Genomic DNA, 7,550 nt, shown 5'->3' on the forward strand with positions numbered 1-7,550 from the left:
ACAACTTGCAGAGGTAAGGAAGGGTAGAGAGGGGAGAAAGAACCTCAGTTTCCCCTGCTATGCTCATAGCCTAAGTAAACCTAACTACTACATCTACTGGGAGCTAAACATCAGACCTGCCCATACCAGAATTTCTCAGTAGGAAGAGGAAAGGATATTATTAGTATAATATTTGCTAATTTTGTTTGTCCAACGAAGAATGCTTTATTATATTGGGATATAGGGCTATCAAATATAATGCTGTCCTATTGTTGATGGCTCCATATATTTTTTCTTTTGATTTTTACATGATAAAATCCTTACGGGCAGGGACTGTGTATCTTCATGGGTCATTTTTCCTCAAGAAGCGTTTGTTGAGAGCTGGATATACACCAGTGGATTGAGTTGGGGAAGACTTTGAACTCTGCTTGACTGCCAATCCACAGCCATCTTGTGCTCAGCAACACACCTGTAGGTTGCCAATTTTAGTAACACACAACTTTGTTGCCCTGACCACAGCTGTATGAACCAGAGGATCAGCACCCAATCCAAAGACATCCATCTATAGGTTAGCAAGCATCACAGAATCTGGTTAAGTGAGACAACTTTGCCCCAAGGAGAATCCCACACTGGGTAGGATGCAAAAGACTAGCTTCTTTCTTTAAGGCAACTGAAATAACAGATACAGTATCTTTTGATGGCATCAGGGGAAAGAGAAGCTGAGTCACTAAAATGGACTTCCATGTCTGAGGGAATGCTCACTAATGATGCTGTTGTTAGGGCATCATTGACCTTGATGTTCAATGACCAAAACTAACACTATTAGCTAAGGGATGTTCCAGTAACCACAAGACTTAGCAGGACATGTGCTGGGACAGTTTTGCCAACTCTTTTCTTTCCCTTGTATCATTATGATGAATATCCGTTATTGGAGTTAATTGGAATGTGTCTCTATTACTTGCATCCTTAGAGAACTAATTAACAATGTGCCAGTGTGCCCAGTGTTGGGAACATCATGACGAGTTTGTGAGCTCTATTCCAAGAGGTGAACTTGTAAGTGGAAATGTCAGTAAGTGGAGTGTTTTAGTTTCCTATGGCTGTTGTGGCAAAATGCCATAAGCTTGGTAACTTAAACGAACACAATTTTATTCTCTGAAAATTCTGGAAGCCAGAAAACTCCAATCAGTTTTATGGAATAAAGTCAAGATGTCAGGAGGGCTAGCATCTTCTGGGAGCTCTAGGGGAGAATTCATTTTCTTGCGTTTTCTAGACTCAACTTACTGCATGGCAAAAGTCTTGAGAATAATGTAAACATAGAGGTCTACAAAAGAGGCAGCCAGACCAGGGTAGGGGAAGCCATCACATAAGGAAATTTCCTTTTCTCCACCCTCTCTGACTTGTCCATCATCTCAGGATTCCAGGAGAGAGATGAGCATAAAGACCCTGCCAAAGTGTCACTCAGGGTGCAACTGCACAACTGTCTGTCCTATCTCAATAAAAGTCATTGAGCTTACTCCTTTCTCAAAATAGAACTGGGGAAATGCCTTCACTATCCCACTTCTCCCAAATAAGAGGGCAAAGATATAGGCCAGGAGTCATAAATGGGAATGAGGTTGATGTGCCCAGAAATAACAGGGGTTTGGAATGGGCAGAAACATAGGTGATTTTCCTAAGAAAACACCCAGATATGAGGGTTTGGTGTTTTTTGTTGTTGTTGTTGTTGTTGTTGTTTTGTTTTACTGTGGATGAGGATTGTGATTTGAGTTGGAGATGTGATTTGAGTTGGAGGACAATTGTGTGGTATTTATCACTTAGATTTAGGGGAAGTATTTTGAGGGAAATAACTGGATAGTCATTAGAAATTATTTCAGACACCAATAAAATTGATGTGCAGGTTGTATTAGGAAAGGAGGCTTCATTTACTAGAGGATAGGAAAGTTAATTAAGCAGCAAGTGTGTTTATAAGCAAGATGCTCAGACGAGTTGGTAATGTTGTCCTTGTCATTATAGGTTTTCCTGGTACAAAAATACTCTGTTGACAGTTATGGGAAAGGTTAATTTTCATTAGGCATTCACTTATTCATTGCAAAATGAAAATGTATGTGTTAGTCAACTTTGCATCATTGTCCCAAAATTCCTGAGGAAGAAAATCCTTATTTTTGTCCATGGTTTCAGAAAGATAGCTCATAGTTGTCTGATCCTGTTGCTTTGGGCTTGAGGCAGCACAGTAGGTAATGACAGCAGAAATATGTGATGGAGGAGGCTTGTTTACCTCATGTAGGCTGGGAAGCAAAGAGAGAGACAGGAGGGGGCCTGGGTTCTATATCCCCTTAATGAGTTAACTTTCTTCCACTAGGTGCCCCTCCCCACCTACTGTTCTACCACCTCCTAGTAGCACCACAGGTTGGCAACCAAACTTTTAGCACATTGATTTTTAGAGAACATTTGACATATAAACCATAACTGTGTGTGTGTGTGTGTTCTCAACCTATATATATATATATATATATATATATATATATATATATATATATATATATATTGTATACCTCATAATATAGTCAGGTACAAAGACTATATTATGAGGTATACAAGGATTCAAAGTTTGGATGGATGGGTGGATGGATGGATGGATGGATGGATGGAAGGATACATATATGGATTGATGAGTGGGTGGGTACATGGATGTAAGCAGGGATGCCTTGTCATGATTGGAAACTCTAGCTTTAAGATCTCTGACTCTGAATCCAGACAGAGGAAGTAGGGAAGTATCATTAAAAACTTGTGTAAGAAGCATCTGCAGCCGTGTGGCTTCATCTGCACGGGTTGTATTTGGTTTCTCCTGAAGTTCATTGGGGTTGGACCACCTGTGTCTTATGTCTGGGGTGGCTGAAAGTGGCTTTTCCTTCCCTTTACACAGAGACTATCATGATGCCCTTTTGCTTTCTTCTCTATGTCAACTTTATCTGGATACTCACTGCAAATGCTCATGTGGGCCAATTCCATTACATTGCTCCACCCAAAACTTGCTGGATACCATTATCTAGAATAATTGAGCTAATTTCAACATAAATCAAAAAAGCCACTCTCTGAATAAGTTTGGTGATTTAAATTGATGGCCCTGTATACCTTAAGGGTCTGTGGTAACACAGCCTGGCCAATTTCTCTTTGGCCCCTGGCTCTGTTGGGTCTCATCCTACCTACCCAGGCTGACCTTTTGCCCTGCCCCTCACTGCAGCCAAATCAAAGGACTCACAGCTGCCCTTGGGCTCCTGGCTGTTTCAAGCATCCTGTGGCTTTGTTCCTAGCGTCCACTCAGCCTGGAGCATCTTTCCTCTCTCTCCATTTCTCTCCACTTTTCCTTCCTTGCTTCCACCAGTCCCCGAATACTCAAAATCCACAGTAGGGTACTCAAAGCAGCTTTCATTGACCTTTCTCTCCCATTTCCACCCATTATCAAGTACTCCTTCCTGTACATACCTCTTTAGAGCAATGATAAGCCCTCAAATAAACTTATAGCAAGAAAAAAATAAACAGACAAAACACCACAAGCAGATTAGTCAATGTAAAAATGAGCAGAATCTGAGGAAGGTCCACAGTGGAGAGGAGAAGGAAGAGGCCCACTAAAGCAAACGGGCCAGATGGGGATTAAGGGATCCTACTGTAAAAAGGCCAAATGAACAACCAGAGCAAGCTCTGTTGTTTCTAAGTTAAACATTTTTATTTCTCAGTTGAATCTATTTCTTAGAAATAAACACATCCCAGGACTGAGAAAGACTATATCTCTGAGAAGATGATCCCCTTCTACACTCTACAGATCTCCAGGTTGCACTCAGAGCTCTGGTCAAGGCAAGGGACACTCATGGGAGCAGCCACATTCATCCTGGACGTTAAAGGGATGACATCAGTCACAGCCAGTTCACCCTTGTTCCCCAAGACTCCAGAAGGACACTGGAATTATGGCAAAAACAGCCCCACCAGTGCTCCCACTGGGCATGTCAAGGTGATTTAGAATAAGGCTGCGGGAGGAACACTTCAGCCCAATCCATAGAGACCGTGGATGTTATTTCCTGGCTTGTTCTTTATTTCTCAGCTGAGGATGGTACTAATTTCCTGTAATAAACTTTAATCATTTGGGCACTTCCTCATTATTTTTTATTCTTTTGGCCACAGATTTATTAAGATGTAATTCATATACCATACAATTCACCCATTTAAAGTGTACAATATCATGGCTTTCAGTATAGTTGAATAATTTTGCAGCCATTACCACAGGCAATAGCAGGACATTTTCATTACCCCAATAAGAAACCTCTGAACCATTAGCCATCATCTCCCCAAATCCCCATCATCCTCCAGCCCAGCCAACCAATAAACTATTTATTTTCTCTCTATATATATTTGCCTATTACTGACTGTTGAAGGCTGAAGTATGTCCCCCTGAAATTCATAGGTTGCAGTCCTAACTCCTAGTACCTCAGAATGTGACAGTCTTTAAGGAGTTGATTAAGTGAAAGTGAGATCAAAAGGATGGGCTCTAATCAAATCTGAGTAGTAACACTGAAGAAGAAATTTGGGCAGAGTTATTGAAGGAAGCCCATGTGAAGACACAGAGCAGATGGCCATCTCCAAGACAAGGACAGAGGTCTCAGAAGAAACTAACCCCGCTAACACCTTGATCTCACATTCCCAGCCTCCACAACTGTGAGAAAATAAATTTATATTGCTTAAGTCACCTACTTACCCAGACTGTGGTAGTATTATGGCAACCCTAGCAAACTCATACCTGGACATTTCCTATAGATAAAACCACACAATATTTAGTTCCTTGTAACTGACTTCTTTCCCCTGGCATAATATTTTCAAGGTTTATCCAGATTGTAGCATGTATTAGTACTTCATTCCTTTTTATGACCAGATAATATTCCACCATATGGATGCACACATTTTGTTTATCCATTAATTATTGATGAACTCTTGGGTTATTTCTACTTTTTGATTTTTTGTGTGAAGTTATGGTTCAGTTTTCTTGGGTAAATATCTAAGAATGGAATCTCCTGGAGACAGGTAACTCTATGCTTAACCTTTTGCAGAACTGCCCGTTGGTTTTCCAAAGGGTCTGTACCATGTAAAACATTTCTAACAGGAACTTATGAGGGTTACATTTTTTTCCACATCCTCACCAGCACTTGCTATTATTTTTCTTTTTGATCACAGCCATCTTAGTGGGTACCTCATAGCATCTCAATGTGGTTTTGATTTCCATTTTTCTTATGGCTAATGATGCTTGTTGGCCATTTGTATTCTTACATAATGTCTATTCTGATCCTGTGTCCATTCACTTATCTGTCTTTTCATGGCTGAGTTGTAAGATTTCTTTACACAGAAAAAAATACAAGTCTCTTATCATCTATATGATTTACGAAGTTTTTCTTCCATTTTATGGGTTGTCTTTTCACTTTCTTGTTGGTGTTTTTTGAAGCACAAATACTTTTAATTTTTATGATATCTCACCTTTGGACGATATTCCAAATTATAAGCTGCGTCATTCCAGGGTAGGGCTACATAGAAATCTTGCATACCTGGAATTCCTTTTAGATAGGGTAACCTCAATTCCACAAATTAAATTGACACATAAGACTCCTGGATTTGGAAATGAGCAGCCTGAGGAATTGGCTGCATGAGAAGGAATTGGTGTGATGGTAGAGGCATCTAGATCTTTGAGATCAGCCCTGCCAGAGCTCCTTACACCATCTTAAGTTTCCTCTCAGTTGCAAAGCAATGGTGGCAAAGACAATTTTGCCCAAGAATCTCCAGTGGTATGGCCAGGCATTGCTCCCAGGTGGCTCAGAGCCTACTCTCTGGCCCTCCTTGATTTCCCATGATCTACCTGATATTCTTCAATAAACCCCTTTCCTGCTTAAACGAACCAGAATGGATTCTGTTCGCAACTCAGACCAATAAACAGTCATTTGAATTAGAATAAAGGAATTCTGGGATTTCAGAAACTACAGAATGTGTTACTTCCACAAAAGTAAATTTATTTCTGTCTTTTTTTTTTTTTTTTAAAAAGTGTCCTCTTAGAGCTTATCAATTTGGCCCTGTTTTCTTATAATTCTTTAAACAAAACCCATGAAGACTTTCAAGCAGCATAATTTTCCCTGATGGGAAGTTTACAGAAGTGTGGTGAATGTGCTCAGTTTATCCACAGACTTAACTCATCTGATGATCAATGGATGAAGCGCAGGGGGTAATTGTGAACCCAGGTGGTGGAACAGAACACAGATGTTGGCCTCATGGAAATTAGCCAGGAGCACTGGTTTTACTGGTTTGAGCTTAAGATGCTGCACAATAACCAGGAAATGAGACCTTCCTTCCTCTGAAGAAGAATGAATAACAGTCTTGGAAAAAGGAAATATTACAATTGTTCCTTGTGAATTGTTAGACCAACACCAACTAGAATTAAGGAAGAGACTATCGGTCTTTCCTTGGTTCTGGTCGCCATTTGGATTCCTAAGTCAGTTCTACATATAGAACTTTGAGACTTCTCAAATGTTTATTGAAGCCTCCTTGGACTGTCCCAAATTCACCAGATATTTTCCCAATACTCTTTTGACTTGATTAATAATTGGATCTTATATAAGGGGAACCACATTAATGAGAGAAGTCATGTTCAAAAAAAGCAAGACATTATGGAGATCAAGAATGCTTTTTTGTAAACTCAAGACCACCAATGCCTATTCCAAACTTTAAATCTTCAGAGATCAAAAGTCCTGCTAGAGGATAAAGCATACCAAAGCCATAGAGAAACGTTAGTTTTGGCAAGATGAGCAAAGAGAAGTGGGAAGAAAGTAAGCAAACAAAATATAGAGAGGAAATTCTACCTTGACTCTCTTCACAGAAGTTTCATTGAAAAACAACAAACAATCATCCAACAGTCTTTTTATATCACTGAACAAATAATTAAAAGAAAAATATTCAAAATGAGCGACCTCTGCAGGCTCTGCCCTTTGCAACACGTGAAACTCTGAGGCTAGAAAATTTTATGGAATTTAATTTCTTCCGTAATTAAGAGAAGGTCAAACGTCATGCTAACAGCCTCAGGTGGAATGGCATTTCCCTTCTAGGTAAAAAATAGACTCACTCTGAAGCCCGTACTGGCAGGGACCATTTCTATGATTTATTATTAGAGATGTTTCTCTGAACATATAGGGCACCAGAAGCCACAGAAATGAGGTGTAGAGTTCTCTCCTGAGTGTGCAGTCCATCTTCAGTGAGGGTTTCATTGTGATTGTCATTGCCAATGGTGACAGTTTTTCTTTTCCTTATTTTTTCAAGTGGAGAAAATTCAGTCTGAGTGCTTGTGTTATAAAAAATAAAGCAAAATAAGGAGAGAGAGAGAGAGAGAGAGAGAGAGAGAGAGAGAGAGAGAGAGAGAGATAGATAGATAGATATTAAGGGGAGGGGGAAGAAATGAAAGAAAAGAAATATACTTCTTCAGTGTGGATATTCCATTGGGTCAAAATACTTCCCTGAAACAACAATTCAATGGCTTTTAATAAAGGTATCAA

The 7,550-nt window shown here is 39.8% G+C and overlaps 1 non-coding gene across 1 annotated transcript; it reads left to right on the plus strand.

The window, feature by feature from the left end:
- The first annotated feature begins 7,127 nt into the window (after positions 1 to 7,127).
- LOC143380876 (small nucleolar RNA U3) lies at positions 7,128 to 7,341 on the plus strand. Its single transcript, XR_013088747.1, has one exon. It is a non-coding gene; the product is annotated as a small nucleolar RNA U3 (small nucleolar RNA).
- Positions 7,342 to 7,550: the final 209 nt, after the last annotated feature.

Source organism: Callospermophilus lateralis, chromosome 14 (assembly GCF_048772815.1).
Source record: "Callospermophilus lateralis isolate mCalLat2 chromosome 14, mCalLat2.hap1, whole genome shotgun sequence".
In the NCBI taxonomy this organism is placed as follows: Eukaryota; Metazoa; Chordata; class Mammalia; order Rodentia; family Sciuridae; genus Callospermophilus; species Callospermophilus lateralis.